The following is a 20,808-nucleotide window of genomic DNA, read 5'->3' as shown; positions in this document are numbered from 1 at the left end:
GAAGACACATACAAGAATGTTCACAGTGGCATTATATTAAATAGAAAAAAACTGGAAGCAACCTAAAGGTCCACTAACAGTAGGATGAAGAAACTGTGGTACAACCTTACAATGGAGGGCCTCTGTAACCACTGCTTACAAAATGTCAATTTGACTTGGGTAAGACTGGCCTCACTGATTAGTAAATTCTGAGTGTGTCTGTAGATGATTGACATGAAGGCCAGCAAACTGATGGGGGAAGACCCACCCCGGATGTGGCTGTCACCAACCAATAGGCTTATAGCCTGGATAGAATAGGAAGGAAAAGAAGGAAGTGTTTCCCTTTACGGAGGGGCTCCCTTCTTTGCCATTGCCTTTGGAGATTTCTTCAGCATTTGAGAGCAGACTCTCCAGGTTCCAATACGGACTCACACCGGTGATTCAACAATGAGCTTCCAGGCCTTCAACTGTGCTACTGGATTCTCCATGCGGCATGCAGTCAGTCAGCTTTGATTCTTCAGCCTCTGATCCCTCACATGGCCAGTGGGACTCTGCTGCTTCTGATCCCATCAGCCTGCCTAATAAATCTCTTTATTATATTCTGTTCCTCTAGAGACCCCTAATACAGCTGTACAGCAAGGAAAGAAACCAGCAAGCCCAAGATTGCTACATACAACAGCATGGATGGATCTTGAATGCACAATGTCTAGTGTAGGAAGCCAGACCTGAGACCTGAGAGCACATGTGCCTTGTGATTCCACATGTGTGAGCTGCAGGGACAGGAGAGATTTCTTGTAATAGAAGCCGGAAGGGTGAGTGTCCCCAGGATGGGCAGTGTGGGTTGGGAAGCTGATGTGGAAGTGAACAAGAGAGCCACCTTCAGGGAACTAGAAAAACAACACTCCTGGTCTTGACCTGGTTACTCAGGCTAAACAAACGTGAAAAGCCATCCTGTGTGCCCTAAAAGACATGCTCTTTCGCCTGTGTACACCACATCTTCCTTAGGAAGGAAAAAAGCCAGATACACTGGTGAAGGAAGAGGCGAGGAGGAGAGGAGAATGTGGGAGGGCTTACAAGCCTGCTAACCAGGCTGACCAGGAAGGCAAGACCACGAGACAGGCCCCTCCTCAGTGCTGCAGCATTTGGAGAGGCCCTCTGGGTCCAGGGGACGCTGAGCGTGGGCCCCGGACAGCAGGCAGAGACCAACACTAGCTGAGGCCAGTCCATTCCTCTTGGTGACTCATTCACACCTCACACCAGACTTTTATTCGGGCCATTATTCCCATGGGAGGAAGCCACAATACCACATCTCATGGATTTTCCCTAGGTCACATTCTGCATCCATCTAACATCCCCACTGCCCGGCTCCAGGGCCCCATGCTCACCTCTGCGCTTACTCACTGTGAGTCCTGTCTCCTCCTGAGTCTGCTTTGTAGATTTTTGTCTCTTTTGTGGATAGGATCCTAACAGCCCTGAGTCTGTTCTCTAGGCCCTTGGTGCTTAGAGGAGCAAGGAGGAAGATTTCTTTAGTTAGGTCCCCAGTGATGAGATTCAGCAGGTGGATAGGAACACAACATGGAGATGTCATCAGGACCTGGGTCCTTGACACAGAAGAAAGGACGTGGAAGCCACCTACTCTATTTTGGTCCCCTGCGTCCATGTCCTGGCTCACTGGGGCAGCACTGGGGGCTCTTGGATGGAGCCCAGTTCCAGAGGTCCTGATCACCTCCTGACTGTGGTCTGAACATACACAACAGGGTGTGTGCGGCACACCCACAAAGAGTCACCTCTGTGCCCCTGTCCACCCCAGATGGCCTGCTGCTTTGGGCAATTCTTGGAGTATCTGCCTATGAGGTGAATTTAAGAAATCCCTCCTCTGCCCTTGCTCACTTCTCCTACCCCTCTACACATGTGGTACCCTTCTCTTCCCCGCATTGTTTCCCATTCCGCTTTCCCCTGCAAAGGGCTGCAGTCCCTGCCACCCAGTAGCTCAAGTGGTCCTTGTGTTTCCAGGCAAAGACCACAGGGTCTCCTGAGGTCCTGAGGCAGGACAGATCCCTGGAGGGTCACACACTCCAAAACAGTTAGAAGGTGGACCTAGAAAAAACAGAAATGCAAACATGAAAACCCAAAGATAATGTTCTGGGGCCACATCAGGCAGGGGCTGATGTCCCTCCAGGGCCAGGCCCTGAGGTCAGGAGTGTTACAGCACAGTGTAATTGTTGTGCGTAGTGAGAGCCTAAGCCACCAAGCAAGGGTTACCCTACACCAAGCATCCTGCTGAGGAGGACAGAAAGGTTTGTCATCTGTCTCGGGGATGCCAGGGGATTTTTAACGTGTTGTGTTCCACAGGTCATCAACTAACTGTTTAATTCAGTAATATGGAGCTGCTTTTCCCTGATGGAGAGATGGAGGGTGTGGATGGGTGTGTTATGGGTAGTTTCCTATAGCTCTTTGCTTTGGACACTCTGGTTTGGCTTGTGCATGTTCACTGTTTAATTAAGATCTTTCAGAATCCTTTATTATTATTATTATTATTATTATTACTATTATTATTTTTGTACCGAGGATCGAACTTGGGACCTTGCATTTGCGAGACAGGTGCTGGAACCACTGAGCCAAATCCCCGGCCTATTATTATTATTTTTAATAGGAAGGGAGCATGACCCTGAGCAAACCAGCCACTGCTGAATAAACAGGAACTGAGAATTCAGCCAACAGATGCTCCGTCTCTACACCAGGAGTGCAAAGGTGAGAGGAGATGTTGCTTCCAGGTGTTTTGAGACTCCTGAGTGAGGTGGGCTTTGGGAGTTTCAATTCTAGTGGTAAAAGTTAATGGTTTTATGTTTTCTCTTGATGCTTTTTTAACCTCTTTATCCAGCTGTTTAAAAAGGACTTCTTCCTTGGGGAATGAAACCAAAGTGGTTCCATGATCTCATTTAATTTCTAACTTTATTAACTTTTGTGGGTGTGTGCTCACGTGCAGCTCTAACACCCAGCGTCAGGGGCTCCAGGTAGAGGGCCTGACACAGACCTGGGACCACACAGTGCACATTTAAACTGAGGCAGTGTTTACCAAGCGGGAGGCTGTGCCTCGCTCTGTGTGTGGCTGCTCGTAAATGAACATGCATCGGAATGAACTTCACAAACTTGCTTCTCTTACCTATGACACAAACCAGGCTGCTTTCCTTACAGAGGTCTTGGGCCTGGCCAAGCAGAGCATAGGGTCTAAGGGAAGGAGGGTCTCACCAGCACATGCCTCCTGCTGGGCCTGCCAGCTGGGATTCTGCCATATCCTCTGTGGAAGGCTGGTGTGGTCCCAGTGTCATCAGGAGACAGAGGTGAAAGCGGAGATTGATCAGAGATAGATTTTGGTCCAGCATCCAGGAGGCATCTTTGCCAAATGACCAAACTTTGGCGTGGATGGTGGGCTCAGGAATGGAAGCCCCCTCCCCCCCAAAAAAGGATGCTATTTTGGGCATGAAGTGCTGTAACTAGTTTTATTTGTCATCTTAACTGGAAATGCTGGAGCTCCCCAAGTTTGGGAATATCAAGAATCTTGTCTGTTCCAAAATAACATCTGGCATGTAGTAGGTGTGTGTTATCAGTCAGTGCTTACTAGAGAAACAGATTTAATGCAAGATATATAAGTATATAAGAATTTACAAGATTGGCTTATAATGGCCACCTGCAGAGTCAGCTGTGGAAGAGTGAAAAGGTCTGTCTGTGTGCTGGAGATCCGAAGGATCCAGCTGAAGGTCTGGAACTCACTGCAGTGTCCTGTGTGAGTCGCTATCAGGAGGCCAAAGGGTCTGTGATGGAAGCTGAAAGGTCTGCACTGGAAGCCAGGAGATGACGTCCCAGGTGAAGGTGAAGACTGGAGCTCCCCCAAGAAACAGAAGCGAGCCTTCCTTCTCAGTTTCCCTTTAATTCCATTTAGGCAGCAAGCCCATTTATTATTGTCATTCATGAATGGTAAATCCCAGCAAAGCTTCAGTAAATCCCCTCACCCACACCCAGAACTATGCCAATCCAATTTAGTTGGGCATTTCTACTCAAATTGATACAATCAGTTAACTACCATAGCATGCAACAATTACGGAATGAATGAATGAATCCAAATGCAATCCAAGCACAAATCTTTCTACTCTACAATAACTTACCATCATAGGGGTCTTGCCTGGGCCACTCAGCCAGGAGTGGGTAAACTTTTTCTGGAAAGGGCCATACTGTAAACATTCTAGGCTTTGCAACTGATCACTTTAGCCATTGGAGTGAGAAGACCACCATGTAAGTTGCATATTCCAATCTCTACTTTTTTTGGGGGGGGGGGGTACCAGGATCGAACTCAGGACCTTGCACTTACAAGCCAATCTCTACTTTTAAGACAAAGGGTGAGCCAGACATGGTAGCCCACACCTGTAATCCCAACAGTCTAGGAGGCTGAGGCAAGAGGCTCATAGGTTCAAGTCCAGCCTGGGAAACCTAGCAACTTAGCAAGACCTTGATTCAAAATAAAAGTCTGGAAACATAGCTCAGTGTGAGGGACCTGGGTTTAATCCCCAGTACCACAAATTAAATTAAATTAAATTAAATTAAATTAAATTAAATTAAAAAGGGGCTGGAGGTATAGCTCTGGGTATAATCCCCAGTATTGCTAAAAAAAAAAAAAGACAGAGGGTGGGCAGATGTGGCCCTCAGGCTGTAGTCTGCCAACACCTAGGCCCACTTGCTGCTCCCACACAACAGAGACTGCTTCTTCAGATTCTTATGGGACCCAGAACTGGATTTTTAAATTAAATCTATATATTACAACTGCTTCTCCATTTATTGTTATGTTTTAGGGGCTTTTTGGATTGCTATATATTAGGGCTACGTTTAAAGGCTGAAAATGCCGACAATACTTCAGAAGGTACAGTGCATGGAGTAATCTTCCCAGCTCTTGGACCTGAGATCAGGCTCCATGGGCACTGCGCTCTGCTGAGCAGCCACCAGGGGGCAGCCTCTGCACACGCGGCTCACAGGAAGTCTCAAAGGTGGACACACTCCTGGGAGTGTTTTATGCTCCCCTTGGGTACAGGCATCTAGGGTAGAAAAGACTGAACAAGGTGCTCTCTTCTACTGCAGCCTTCAGAAGGTTTCGTGATTCTGTTATGTGCTAAGTGTGTTACTCAGGCAAGTAAACCCTCAAGTCCAAATGTGTTGGGCTGGGACACAGTCAGTGGTACAGTGCTTACTTGAGCGTGCGCCAGGCCCTGGCTTCCACCTCCAGCACCAACGAATAAATATATACATATGAGTGACATAATCGGGACTAGGTCAAGGACTAGGCACAGCACCCAGGAGAACAAGTCTGAAGTACTTAAATAACTGACTACCTTGTTTAGGGGGAGGCTGAGTGCTGTGAAGGAGGAGGGTGCTGCTAGGCCTCCTCTGGGGTCTCCCAGAATTTTCTTTGACCCCAGCTGCACACCCATCAAGTACAACAGGGCAATGTCGTAGCTCTCTGGGGTTCTTCAGATGCTTCCCTGGGTTCAAATGTGCATGCAGGCCCACTTTGCTTCACTGTACTTTGCTTTATGGTGTGCCACACATGTTGCATATTTCACAAATTGAAAGTTTATGGCAACTCGGTGTCAAGCAAATCTGCTAGTGCCATTCATCCAACTGTATTCTTACTTCCTCTAACTGTATTCTTACTTCCTGTCTCTGGGTCACATTTGGTAATTCTTGCAGAATTCCACATTTTTCCTTTATTATAATACTTATGGTGATTTGTGACCAATGATCTTCAATGTTAATATCATAATTTAGGGGGAGGGCACTGTGAACTCTGCCCATATAAGATGTGGGGTTTTTTTTTGTTATTGATTTGGTTTGGTTTTGCAGTACTGAGGATTGAACCCAGGGCTTTTTCACTGAGCTACATCTCCAGCTCCCTTTTATTTTTTATTTTGAGATAAGATCTTGCTAAATCACTAAGTTGCCTGGGCTGGGCTTGAACTTGTAATTCTTCTGCCTCAGCCTCCCAGAATGAAGATAATGGTCTTCATTGATAAGTGTGTGTGTTCTGACTCCTCCACTGACTGACTGCTGCCCTGTCTCTCTCACTTTCTTTCCATAGCCTCCCTAGGCCCTGAGACACTACAACATTAAAAGTAGGCCAATTAATAATCCTACAATGGTCTGTAAGTGTTTAAGTGAAAGGAAAGGTCTCATGTCCCTCACTTCAGATCAAACGCTAGGTGTGATTAAGCTGCAGGAGAAAGCAGGTTGGAAGTCAAGCAAGACAGGTTCAAAACCAAGAAAGACTGAAAGCGAACCTCTTGTGCTTGTTAGTCAAGGTGTTAGTGGAAAGGAAAGAGTTTAGAAGGAAATAAAAAAATGCTGCTCCAGTGAACACATGAATGGTACAAAAATAAAGCAACTCTCCATATTGTTATCAATATGGAGAAAGTCCAGTGGTCTGGATAGATGATCCAACTAGCCACAACATTCCCTTACACCAAAGTCTGTTGCAGAGCCAGGCCCTAGCTCTGCAGCTCTACGAGACAGACAAGTGAGGAGGCTGCAGAAGAAAACTCTGAAGCTGGCAGATGTGGGTTCCCAAGGTTTAAGGAAAGAAGCCACCTCCATAGAATAAATGAGCCATGTGAAGTAGTGAGTGTTTATATAGAAGCCACACCAGGTTATGCAGAAGATCTAGCTGAGATCATCAACTGACAGGGACTGACACTAGTCAACAGATTTTCAATGTAGACTAAGTAGTCATATTGACAAAAGATGTTATTTAGGATTTCCATAGCTAGAGAGGAAAAGTCTATGCTTGGCTTCAAAGGACAGGCCACCTCTCTTGTTAGGAGCTGATGCAGCTGGTGACTTAGAAGCCAATGCTTATTTCCCATTCTGGAAATCCTTGGGCCCTTCAGAATTAGACCAAACCAACTCTGCCTGTGCTCTATAAATGGAGGAACAAAGCCTGGATGACCACATATCTGTTCACAGCATGGTTTGCTTTGAGACCTGTTACTCTGATGGAGACAGACAAGACAAACGTGTCTATGCCTGCTAACACAGCATCCCCTCTTTCAACCAGGGCTCAGGAGTCATTCTGACTCTCAAATTTTATTATTAAGAGACACATTTCATCAAACAATTATTCCTCTGATTGATCAGAGGAAAATAAATTGAAATCCTTCCAGCAAGGAATCATCAGTCTAGACACCATTCAGAATATTCATGATTTATGGGAGGGGGCTAAATTATCAACATTAACAGGAGCTTGGAAGAAGTTAATGCTAACACTCATGGAAGACTCAGAGGAACTCAAGATTTCAGCAGAGAAGGAACTGTAGATGTGGTAGAAAGAGCAAGAGGACTAGAATTAGAAGTGGAGCCTGAAGATGGGGCTTAAGTGCTACCATCTCATGATAAAACTTGAACATATGAGGAGTTGCTTCTCACAAAAAAACCAAAAAAATGACTTCTTGAGATGGAATCTGCTCCTGGTATAGATGGTGTGAGCACTGTTTAAATGATGACAAAGGTTTTAGAATATTGCATAAATTTAGATGATGGAGCAGCAGCAGAGTTTGAGAACATTGATTCCAATTGTGAAACAAGTTCTTGTAGGGGTAAAATGTTCTTAAAAAGCACTGTATACCACAAAGAAATCATTAAAGGAAGGAAGAGTCAATCTATGCAGCAAACTTCAGTGGTGTCGTATTTTAAGAAGTTGCCACAGTTACACCAACCTCCACCAGATACCAGCATTGAGGGAAGACCCTCCTCCACAAAATCATTATGGTCAGATGGTCATTAATACAGTGGTATCTTTGTTCCAAATTGTTTGTAAACAAAAGTATTCATGAACTGAGGTACTACTATGCTGTATTTTTCAGCAATAATATATATTTGTAAATTCAGATGTGTATGTTAGTCCTATTTATTTCACTTAAGAGTATCGCCTCAATGTGCATTCATTTAGCTATAAATGTCTCTAATTTCTCATTTTGTTAAATTCTTTTATTGGTACATTTTAGGTATACAACACAATTACATTTCTCATTGGGAATTGTACCTTTACATGATGCATCTTGGTTCTTATTTTTTCCCCATTCCTAGCCCTCCCTTCACCCCCTCCACCCTTCCCTATTTACAAAGACTTTATTTCCATTTTTTCCATTTCTCAGCATTTTTCCTTTCCCTTCTTTCCTTTCCCCTGCCCCTCCCGCTACCCCTACCCTTTTGGACCTTTTCTTCCTATTTTGCATTATTGATTATTCATTCTAATCATTGGTACATTTTAGGTATACAATATAATGACATTCATCATTGGAAATTTGCACCTTTACATAATCTCTCTTGGTTCTTATTTTTCACCCTTGCCCAGCCCTCCCTTCAACCCCTCCAGTCCTCCCTATTTACAAAGATATTGTTCCTATTTTTCCATTTTCTCATATTAATCCCATTCCCTTCTTTCCTTTCCCCTACCCCTCCCACTTCCTTCCCCTTTGTCCCTTTTCTTCCTATTTCACATTACCTATTATACATTTAGTCCTTATTTACACTTTCAGTTTCTCACACCAGAGAAACTATTTGGTATTTATACATGTGTCCTATTTATTTCACTTAAGAGTATTGCCTCAATGTACATCCACTTAGCTATAAATGTCTCTAATTTCTCATTTTTTATAGCTGAGTAGTACTCCATTTTTTAAAAAAAACCTCACATTTTCTTTATTCAGTCTCCAGTTGATGGGCATTTGGGCTGTTTCCAAGTTTTAGCTATTACAAACTGTGCTGATATGAACATGGGTGTACATATATCACTGTGGTATGATTCTTTTAATTATTTGAGGAAGATACTCAGCAGGGGAATACCTGGGTCAAATGGGACTTTCAGTCCTAGTTCTTTGAAGTATCTCTATACTGATTTTCACAGTGGTTGCACCAGTCTACACTCCCACCAGCAGTGGAGCAGTGTTACTCTTTCTCCACACCCCCACCAACGTTTTTATTTGTTGATTTCTTGATAGCAGCCATTCTTTCTGGAGTGAAGTGGAATCTCAGTGTCATTTTCATTTGCATCTCTCGAATGACCAGTGATGTTGAACATTTTTTCATATGTTTATTTGCTGCTTTTACTTCTTTGTCTGAGAAATGTCTGTTCATTTCAGATGCCCATTTTTGGATTGGCACTTTAAATTTGGGAGGTCTGATTTTTTAAAGTTCTTTATAGATTCGAGATAGTAGATCTTTGTCTGAGGGACAGCAGGTGAAAATTATTTCCCACATTGTGAGTTATCTCTTCATACTGTTGATGGTTTCTCTTGCTGTGCAGAAGATTTTTAGTAAGAAGAGATACCACTTGTTGATTGTTTGTGCTAGTTCATAGGCAACTGAGGTTTTGTTCATAAAATCTTTTCCTACACCAATGTCTTCAAGAGTTCTTCCTAAACTCTCTTCCAGCTGGTTTAATGTTTCTATTTTAATATTTAGTTCTTCAATCCATTTAGATTTTAGTTTAGTGCATGGTGAGAGATATAGGTCTAGTTTTAGTCTTTGGCAAGTTGAAACCTAATTTTCTAGCACTATTTATTAAAGAGGTTATCTCTCCTCCAGTGAGGGTGTTTGGCTCCTTTGTCAAAGATGAGGTGGCTGAGTGTGCCTGGAGTTGTTTCTGCATCTTCTAATCTGTTCCACTGTTCCTCAAGTCTGTTTCTTTGTCAGTACCATGCTGTTTTGATCACAGTAGCTTTGTAGTATAGTTTCAAGCTGGGGGCTGTAATACCCCCTGCCATGTCTCTGTTACCTAGAATTGCTTTTGCTATTTTGGGTCTCTTCTTATTCCAAATGAATTTTTGGATTGTTTTCTCAAGGTCCATGAAGTATGCTGCTGAGATTTCAATTGGGATTGCATTGAATCTATACAGCAGTTTTGGAAGTATGACCATTTTCACTATGTTGATCCTTCCTACCCAGGAGCAAGGGATGTCTTTCCATTTTCTGTTATCATCTTCAATCTCTCTTTTCATAGTGCTATAGTTTTCAGAGAAGAGGTCTTTGATTTCTTTTGTTAGGTTGATTCCTAGGTATTTCAGTTTTTTGGATGCTATTGTGAAAGGAATTGTTTGCCCTATTTCTGTCTCAGTGAGTCTATTGTTCATGTAGAGGAAAGCTATTGATTTTTGTGTGTTGACCTTGTATCCAGGTACTTTACTGAATTTGGTTATTAAGTCTAGAAGACTTTTGGTGGAGTTCTTGGGGTCTTCTATATAGAGTATCATGTCATCTGCAAATAATGACAATTTGACTTCTTCGTTTCCTATCTTTATTCCTTTTATTTCTTTCTCTTGTCTAATTGCTGTGGCTAATGTTTCCAAAACTATATTGAACAGGAGTGGTGATAGTGAACATTCTTGTCTTGTTCCAATTTTAGTGTGAAGGATTTCAGTTTTTGACCATTTAGTATGATATTGGCTGTTGGTTTTTCATAGATGGCTTTTATCAGATTGAGGTAGAGACCATCTATTCCAATTTTTTGCAGGGTTTTTTTTTTATCATAAATGTATGTTGGATTTTGTCAAATGTTTTTTCTGCATCTATGGAGATGATCATATGGTTTTTGTCCTTGCCTCTATTGATATAGTGTATTATATTTATTGATTTGTGTATGTTGAACCATCCCTGCATCCCTGAGATGAATCCCACTAGGTCAGAGTGTATGATCTTCTTGATGATCTTCTGCATTCTATTTGCCAGTATCTTATTAAGGATTTTTGCATCTATGTTCATTAGTGAGATTGGCCCATAGTTCTCTTTTTTGGTTGGATCTTTCTCAGCTTTGGCGATCAAGGTCATGCTTGCTTCCAGGAATGCATTCAGGAATATTGCTTCCCTTTCAATTTCGTTGAAGAGTTTAAACAGTAGTGGCAGTAGTTCCTCTCTAAATGTCTTGTAGAATTCAGCAGTGAAGCTATCAGGACCCGGGGTTTTCTTAGTTGGTAAGTTTTTAATTACATTTTCAATTTCATTGATTGACATTGGGTTGTTTAGAATTTTTAGGTTTTCTTTGTTCAACTTTGGTAATTCATATGTATCTAGGAATCTGTCCATTTCTTCTGTGTTTTCCATCTTATGGGTATATAGGTTCTTAAAGTAGGTATTGATGATCTTCTGGATTTCTGCTGGGTCCATTGTAATTTCATCCTTTTCATTCCTAACTGCATGGATTTGGGCCTTTTCATTCCTTTTTCTGTTAAGGTTGGCTAAGGGTTTGTCAATTTTGTTTAGTCTTTTGAAGAACCAACCATTGGCTTCACTGATTTTTTTGTATTGTTCTCTTAGTCTCCATTGCATTGATTTCTGCTCTGCTCTTTGTAATTTCCTCCCTTGTATGAACTTTGGGTTTCTCCTGCTCTTCTTTGTCTAGAAGCTTGAGGTTCAGCATCAGGTTAATTGGGCTCACTCTGTTTTCCTAATACGAGTATTCACTGCTATGAATTTCCCTTGTATGACTGCTTTCATTGTGTCCCATAGATTCCGATATGTTGTATTGTCATTGTCATTTAATTGAAGCAACTGTCTGATTTCTTCTTTAATTTCCTCTGTGACCCATTGGTTATTCAGAAGTGTGTTGTTCAATTTCCATGTGTTTATGAAAATTTGCTGTTTCTGTTGCTATTGATCTCCAATTTTATCACATTATGGTCTGATAATACACTAGAACCAGTGAGATGCACCTTGCAAAGGCACAGCCCCAGGGACCCACCTCCTCAAACTGGGCCCCACTTCCAAAGATCACATTCAGTGGATTAATCCATTGATGAGTGTAGGTTCCCCATGATCCAGTCATTGTTTCAGGATCCTTAATGCAATCAAGTTGACAGGTAAGAGGAGCTGGCCCAATATATACACTATTTTTTACACATATGCTATTGCACATTTACTTACTAGACTACAGTATAATGTAAATGTGATTTTTCTATGGATTGGGAAGTCAAAAAATTCATGTGATTCACTTTCATGTAATCCTGGGTTTATTGTGGTGATCTAGAGCTGAACCCACAATATCTCTGAGGTATGCTTGTGTATCCCAGGATCATGAAATACTACATAGCAGTGAAAATAGACCACAGCTACTATGGACTTCAACAGGGTGAACCTGCTGAGGATGCATGAAATAAGCAAATCACAGAAGAAACATACAGAGTGACTATTTCTTTCTCAGAAAGCTCAAGATGAGGCAAAAAAATGTCTTCTTTAGGAGTAGATACATCCAGGTGTGGTAAAGCTGTAAAGGAGGGCAAGAGAATTATTGACACAAACATTTGGGTGCTGGTTGGCTTTAAAACAGCAAGCAATCCAATGGAAAGGGATAAACAAGGTACAAAGGATATTCAGTGTCTTACATGGGACTGAGACTATTCACTTATTTGTTAAAAGTAGTTGTCCCATATGACATATATCTTGTTATACATTATAAAACAAAAAGTATACAATGAAAATAAAAACAACTTCTCAGCAGGCAAGGAGAGGGCCCAGGTCTGGGTCTCTCTGTTTCTGGCCATGAGGATTTGGTATGTGGTTTCCTAGAAGCTTTGGCATGTAGGGGTAGTGAACTACAAATGGTCATCCCAGCCAGAGAACTGCAACCTTGCAGTTGATTTTGGAGGTGCAGTCACAAATAGCTTTGATGACAGAGGTGCTGGGTCCAGAGCTCAGAGGCCTAAAGCTGAGGAACCTGATCCTGTGCGGTGCCCATGCACTGCTGCCCTGATGCCTGTGTGGGCCCCACAGCCTCCAGTGCTTCCAGTCTGGTGAGAACAGCCCCGGAGACCCCACATGTGTGGTCACTGCCTTTGGACTTCTCTAGCTACTGACTATGGCTCCACAGCTCTGTAGCTGAGCTCCTGCTGGCAGCCTCATATATGCTTGTTAGCAAGATCAGCCCCAAATGCAAGTGCCTGGCCCTTCTCAGGAAAGCCTGGCTTTAAGTCCCAGGCACAGGGTCTGCACTGATTTGCCCAGGATAGAGAGGTTTTCTAGAACATAGTTCCTTTGATGTTAAAGCCAGAGAAAACAAGAGAAACTTGGGATAATTTGGTTACTTCACCCAGACTCTGTACTCATGTATAGAAGGTTAGTTTTGTTATGATTGATTTTCTACCAAAAGAGTCCTATAGACATTATCTCATCTGCCTTTCCCAAATACTTTATTTTGGAGGGGTCAGAACAGAGGCTTGATCTCATTCCCTGCAGCCACAGAACCTCCCTCATACACCTCCTGCTAAGTTATGGCTGTTGGAGACTGTAGGTGCCTCACTAAGAGACACTTAGCTGGTCTCTAATCTTGCTGAGGGCAGATTAATTTAGGAAAATAAGGTGTCAAGGCAATTATTATTCTCCAAAGGCTAGAAGTGAGAACAAAGGAAAATACTTTTAAAACCAGAAATCAACAATCCCACTAAATTTCTGTAGCCATACATGTTGCTTTGGCTGTCTTACCCTGAAGCAGCAGGCTTTAGAACCACTCAGAGGGCTCCTTAAACTAAGACTGCTGGCTCCACCTCCAGTGCTTTGAATTCAGCAGATCTGGGTTGAAGACTAATTATTCTGTTTCTAACACATGAAGCTGACTGTGCTGAAGAGGGAACCACACTTTGGGAACTATTGCCATAATGTTGAAGGCATTATGTTGGAGTAAGGGGTTGTCAAGCTTTGTCTATCACATAGTGAATATTCTAGGCTTTATAGACCACTTGCTGGCAACTACTCAGCTTTATTGTAATAGAGCAAGAGCGTCCATTAGTCAATAAGTAAATGAATGAACATTGTTGTATTCCAATAAAACTTTATTTATAGTCACAGACAATGAGCCAGATTTAGCCTCTGAGCTGTCATTTGCCAGTCTCTGGTTTAGATCATTACTGAGTGACTTTTAATAATCTTCTTAGCAGCTCTGTGTTTCCCATCTTTGTTTTAGAGAGCAGATGACTCCAGGCCAGTGGACAGCAGGTCATGGAGGTGTGAGAAGGAACACTGATTTGAGTACAGAAGCAGTTTTGAGTGTAGCAGTCAGCTTTTGCTACATAAGAACCATCCCAAGGCTCAGTGATTTTAGCAATTAATACCTTATGTTACTCCCCAGTAAGCCAAGGGGTCGGGTCATCCTGGTCCAAGCTGGTTTGGCTGGGCTGCCTGTGTTCCCTGGGCTCTCTTGGGCCCTAGGGCTACCATAACAGCAGATTATGTGGTGATGGATAATTGACGGTGATCTTACCCACAAGTCTGGCAGGTATGTGGCTTGCAGGCTGGGCACCTTGGTTCTCTTCCATGTGGCCTCTCCTCCTCCAAGAGGCTAGCTCAGAAGCCCACCGTGGTCTTAGTATAGCCAAGAGAGAAGTTCTCTGTGACTACAGTGACAGCTCATGCCTCACCACTTTCATCCTAGTTTATTGGTTAAAGGAGTCACAGGACCAGTCCAAGTGTAAGAGTGGGGAAGTGGGCTCCACCTGTGCTGAAGAAGCTGCTAAGGATTCATGACTGTTTGTAATGACTGCTCAGGTGGGAAGCTACGGTAGGGACTGGGGCTGCCTTGTCCTGAATTTTAGCTCCTGTAGTCACTAAGTGGAAATCTTACTTCATTTCCCTCTTTCCTTGCTGAAAAAATGAGACAGATGTTACCCAGCCTCCAGTGGTGGCTCAGTGTGGCCTAAAGGAGCTTGAAAAGCCACAAGGAAGTCCTGACCATGTGACCAGGCTGTTACTGTCCAGTGAAACACTGTGACATAGCGCTGGGTGTAGAGTTGAGGACACACAGGTGGCTGGGAACGGGCCCGTCCCACACTCCTCCAGGATGACCTCACTCTCTGGTTTCCTGCTCCCTGTCTGGACTCTGCCCCACCTTCCAGTCAACTCACAGTGGACTCTGCCTTTCTATAGCCTGTAGCACATTGAGCTGAGGTTGTGTTTTTGATCAAGTGACTCTGTTCTATGATTGGGAGTTCTTGAGGGTATAAAAAGTGTCTTGCCAGGGTCAGTGTACACATAGGCCCCCTAGGGGACATTTCAGTAGTGCCCCAGGCACATCCAGTCATACCACTGTCCTTACATTCTATTAGACACATCAAAAGCCACCAGTGCAATTTCTCTATAACAGAAGGACTTTTAGCAGGAAGTTTGTAAACACTGAGTTCTGTTTATATCCCCTCGCAGATATTGTATGTGGCCTCTCTTCTGTGACATTGCCACATGGACCTTCGTACAATTTGCTTAGAAAAAACAAACAGTAGCACATTCTGTCAATACTGTTCACTTGCCAGGAGAAGGACAAACCTGTCCTGCATCCTGAGAGTGTCAGAGATGTACAGGCTCTGGCTGCAGTGAGGGTGGAAGTGTCCCCAGCCCCTGGAGAGACCCAAGACCTTGCTAATGTGATGAATGTCAGGGATGAAATCACAACTAATTAGATTAAAGATTTCAATTGGCTTTATTTTTCAATTTTAGAATCAGGCAATACTGCATCCCATAAAATAGAACAAGTGCTTTGATGGACTTGGAAGAAGTTGGTTTTATAGACAGAGAGGGGGCTAAGAAAAGCAGAAACCAAGAACAAAAAGCAAATTGTTCATTTCAAAGTTCCTTTCCCTGTTGGGTGGGGACAGGGAAAGAGAACAATAGGGAGATAAGTGACCGGAGACTGGCTAACATCAGATTACTTCTGGCTAACCTTCTGTAAAGATGACAGGATTAAAGCAGGGGGATTGCGTTATTGTGTCAATTGAGACTGGCCAGTTTAGAAAACCTGTCTGTTACCTTGCCTCTGATTTCTAGGAAGGTCAAGTAACAGCTTTGTTTCAGCATGGTGCCATGGAAAGTTAACATGAGTGACTCCAGCTCATTTTTAGCCTGCTCTGTAGGGCCCAGTGTGGGAGCTTAGTCCAGAACAATGGTTTCCTGTAATCTTACTTAACATGAGTTAGTATTCAATGCAGTTGAATAGTATTCAATTCAATTTGTGGAATTCAATTATGCTTTGTTTATAGGAGGTGTCAAGACTGTAGAGAGTCTGCAAAGGCAGCAAGCAAGTACATAGCTTCTCTTTTTTGTAAGCACTATATGGTTATCTAGTAGGTTAGATGAAGACATGGTTGTCTGAATTAGAGAGGTATAAATGATCCAAAGATAGAAATGACTGTATCTGTCCACCATCTATCACTATCATTTGTCCTTCCACCCACCCACTTATCCGTTCATCTCTCCTCCTACCCATCCACCCTTCCATCCAGCTTTCAATCTATCCATTTGTATTAGCTTTCCCATTGCTGGGACACAATACCTAATACCTACAATTTAAAGGAGGAAAAGTTTAATTTGACTCCAGTTCAGGAGATTCAGTCCATGGTTGGCAGGGTCCAAGGCAGAAACATCATGGAAGAAGGGTATGGTAGAGGAACGCTGCTCACCTCATGGCAATCAGAAAGCAGAGAGAGAAGGGAGGAGCCAGGAAAGGAGACACAACCACCAAAGGCAAACTCCCAGTGACACATTTCTTCCAACTCAGCCTCACTTCCTAATAGCACATTCAAATCTGAACTCATCGATGGTCTTATCCACTGATGGGTATAGTACCCCCCATGATCTCATCACCTTTCAAAAGTTCTACCCTTGAACACATGAGACATTTGGGGAGAGCTTCTAGATCTGAACCATAACACTATCCATCCATCCGTCTGTCTGTCTGTCCATCCATTTCCATTCCAAGGCTCATATAGCTCTTTAGAAATACTTCAGCCTACTGACTTATCTTCTAATTTTGAGCACTTCCAAACCTGTCCCCTCACATACATATGCATCCAAATTACCCAAAATATCATGGGGCCAATTCCTTGATACTATAATTCTGATTCCCCTTAGGTATATATGGCACTTTACAGTTTAGAAAGCATGAGCTTCACATGAATGCTCTTCTCTGCAGCCTCCTGATTCAGGCAGGCACAGGAGGGATCATGCAAAACAAAATCACAGGTGGGAACATATCTCCTCCTGCAGCCATGGTTCCAAGTCATGGGTAGGTTCCTGATGGTGCAGTAGGACAAGGTGATGTCTGAGGATGATATGCTATTATGGTTTATGTCTCAATGTCCCCCCTAAAGTCTTGTGAGCTCAAAAGCAAGACTGTTGAAAGCTGAGTGAATTATGAGGGCAGTACAGCTAACTTGCTGTTATGAGGTGGGGTCTGGTCAGAAGAGGTGGGTCACTGTGGGCTCATTGCCTGTCCTGGATCCTCCCTTCACTCTGCTTCTGGGTGGCCATGATATGAGCAGTAATTCCCCTGCCATGCTCCTCTGTCAGGCTCTTCTGCCTTGGAGCCACTGACTATAAACTGAAACCTCAACAAACTGGAAGTCAAAATCAACCTCTCCTCCTTTTAATTTGTGGGTGTCAGGTCCTACGTGCCAGTGACAGGGAAAGCATCTAAGACACATGGCTATGCTGGTGTTTCTGATTTCTGTCTTCCTGTGATAGAATTGGTTTAGAAGAAATGTTTTTGGGTAAGAATGAATTGAAACAATAATAGTACCAGATCAGTTGTGATGGTTTCTCCGGTAAGGAAGTTATTTCAGGGACTTGGGAAATCTGGGTCTGGTTCCATCCTAGGACTTGTCCTCCCTTGTCCTGGCTTTGGCAGGTCTGTGTCACGAAGCTTCTCTGCACACCAGTGCTTCTCAGCCAGAACTGTTTCACACACCTCCTGCCCCCACAGGAACATTCAGCAGTAGCTGGGGACACTTTTGGTTATCATAGCCAGGATGCTGCTAAACATCCTACGATGCACAGAACAGTCCCACAGCAAAGATCCAGCAAAGAATGCTCTAGAATCCAATGTGAATTGTGCCAAGGGAGAGAGATTCTACTTTACAGGTTTACCCAGAGCTGGTTGGCTCACCTAACTCCAATTGGCCAGGAAGTTTCTGGCACCTTCCTTCCATATGCATGACAATGTTATTCTGCAGTATTGCTATGCTACCATCATAATGCAATGCCCCAGCTGAGGTAGATGACATCCCCAGGCAGAAGAGGAGGATGGGTCAGTTTTGCTCAGCAAGCTCCCTGCAGATGTGTAGTGTGAATGAGTTGAGGAAATGCAACCTATCAGGGCACAAGCCATGGTGAGGTATCCCCTTGTACCTGTTAGGACTGCTGTGAGAGCCAATAACAAGTATTGCTGAGGTGGGGCAAAAAGGAATCCTTGCACATTTTTGGTGAGAATGTAAATTAGTGTAATCATTATGGTAAAAAGTATGGAGGTTCCTCTGAAAATAAAGACTAGAACTGCCGTAAGACAGGCAGCTCATTTCTGAGATCTATCCAAAGGAAATGAAATCAGGATCTCAAGGAGATCTGCTGCTGTGATGAGAATGTCCAAAGATATCTGGTATTGTGATGTGAATGTCCCTAAAGTGCAAGTGTGGAAGCTTGACCCCACTGTGGTGGCATTAAAGTCGAGCCTTCTGGGAAGTGATTAAGTTGTGAGGGCTCCACCCTCTGAAAGGGTTAGTGCTTTGTAAAGGGGTCAGCAGAAATTGGCTTAGGCTCTCTTTAGCACTTCTGCTCTCTGCCACATGAGGACACAATGTCTGTTCCCTTTTGGCCTTTTGGTCCTTTCTGCCACAGAGGACCCCCAGATGTGACCACCTATGAGGATGTGGCCCTCACCAGACACTGACCCTTGGACTACCCAGCCTTCTCCTCTACCTTTGGAGGGGGAACTTGAGTGGAAATTTCAAGGAGACGATGTAATGGCCAAAGATGGGGGTGAAGGCCAGTGGGGCAGATATGACGGGGCATTGGGGAGGAGAGTCCTCATTGGGTAATAAACACTGTGATGCTGATTCTGGGCAGGCTGTGCAGTGAAGCCACAGGCAGGGCTTGGGAGGCTCATGTGAGCCACCTGACCTTATCATCGGGCTGTCCAAGAAGCCTCTAGTGTCCATTCCTGAGGTGCTATAATGTGATCTGCTGGTGACATTGCTGGGCAGGGTGTCACATCTGCGCATGGTTCTGGAGAATGCAGGCTACTAAAGTGATGCTCTTATTACTCAATTTAAATTATCCAGGCCACTTTTATCAATCAGATCTGCACACTTCTATGTAAATGGTTGTTTCAGTTACTTTTCTCTCATTTCTGAGACAAAATACCTGACACTCAAAGTTAAAGGAGGAAAAGTTTATTTAGCTCACAGTTTGTAGAGGTTTCAGTCTGTAATCAGCTGGCTCCAAGGTAGGGTGGCTTGGCAGAGAGGCATCACAGAGGAGAACAGTTCATGGTGCCCACAAGGTAGCAAAAGCAACAAGGGACCTTAACAGCATCTTTCTGCCCCTTTTATCTTAGCCAGGGGACTCGTACCACCAGTAGGCAGAGGAGCCCCAAGCCTTTGGCTCACTTCACTTTTATTCACCCAAACACGGGCACAAGCAATCAAAGTAACACAAGACTCATCTGCTTTCCAATAGCCATTAGTACATTCTCTAGTAAACAACTTAACCTCAGCTTCTTAACTTTTTCCCCTAATTGCAATATCCAATCATCCCTGAGTGTAGCATTTCTTCTTTGTGCCTACAGAGGAGGCCAATTAGGAGGCCAGTTTTCCTCTGGTTCTCTACACTCCCCGGCCAGCCTATGTTCTCTCTGTGCGTACAACGTCCCTTAGCTGCACCTTCTGCAGCTATGTGCAATTGACTCTTCCTAGTTCTAATGTTGTTGCTTGACAGGTAAGCTCTGCACACGGCAGTAGTCATGGTGTGGAGGTCTATGTTAATCCTGAGCCATCTGCATAGTTTTACTTTCAACCCAGACTCCAACATCAGTTTGAAAGATCCTAATGGCTACAACCTGCACTTCCTACCTCTACCATGTCGCCTAAATCTAGGAAATTTCTGTTTTCACTTACCTGCAAAAGCACTGAAATACACTTACTATTGAATTGAGGGATAGTTTGACTTATGATTGACTTGATCATCAGGATAAGGAAAATATAGTAAATTTTAAAAGAAAAGGAAAGGAAACACACCCTGAATGCATGTGCTATGACAGCTCTGTCAAACCCCATGTAAAAATTTCAGGCCAAGTTCAAAGGAAATCTTCAAGCACATGAAAGGACCGGGCATTTTCTTTTGGTCACTTAAATGATATATAACAATAACTGCTCAGAGAAGAAATAAAGCAGAACAAGGAGACTAATAGTGACACTAATTAATCTAGAGCAGTGGTGGCAAACCTATAGCACACATGCTGCAGCCGGCTGTTTGTCATCACTGAGAGCTCTAAAAGGTTTGCCATCACTGATATAGAGGAATAGAATAGGGTCCAGCATGACCTCATTTTAATCTGATGATGTCTGCAAGGACTCCATTTCCCTTCATAGGTACCAGGGTGAGGACTACCACATCTCTTTTGTGGGGACACTCTTTAATCCACAAGACTCATTCCTGGGCCTTCTTCCTCTGCAGCCTCCCCACACATATAATTGCCAGCACAGACAGTCCCTTCCCACTCTGCCCGTGCTCTGTGCTCCCACTGTGCTGTGTGACCAGCATTTGGTAGAGTGGTGTGTTCCAGCACCAGCCAATGCCCCATGCTGGTGCAATCAGAAAATCCTATGGGAAGAAAAAAACCAGCCTTTCAGGGATATAGGCACACCCTGCTGAAGTAGCCAATACCACAGGCTGGGGAGCAGTCAGTAAGAAAGATGAAAGTACATTGACCACTACAGATGTGTCATGAGAGAGGAGAGAGAAGAGGATGGGATAAGACGAGAAATG

General features: G+C 43.6%; 1 pseudogene across 1 annotated transcript in view; it reads left to right on the top strand.

Annotated features, from left to right (window-relative positions):
• The first annotated feature begins 305 nt into the window (after positions 1 to 305).
• LOC110350650 (actin, alpha skeletal muscle 2-like) overlaps positions 306 to 20,808 on the top strand; it is a 59,410-nt pseudogene continuing 38,907 nt past the window's right edge. Inside the window, exons 1-3 of the transcript XR_002397345.2 lie at positions 306 to 477; positions 593 to 791; positions 2,633 to 2,730. The product of XR_002397345.2 is annotated as an actin, alpha skeletal muscle 2-like (transcript). The remainder of the gene's footprint in view (positions 478 to 592; positions 792 to 2,632; positions 2,731 to 20,808) is intronic.

Source organism: Heterocephalus glaber, unplaced genomic scaffold, assembly GCF_053883595.1.
Source record: "Heterocephalus glaber isolate CG9 unplaced genomic scaffold, H.glaber_assembly_v1.0 deba00000594, whole genome shotgun sequence".
Classification (NCBI taxonomy): Eukaryota; Metazoa; Chordata; class Mammalia; order Rodentia; family Bathyergidae; genus Heterocephalus; species Heterocephalus glaber.
This window is presented reverse-complemented; position numbering and strand designations above follow the sequence as displayed.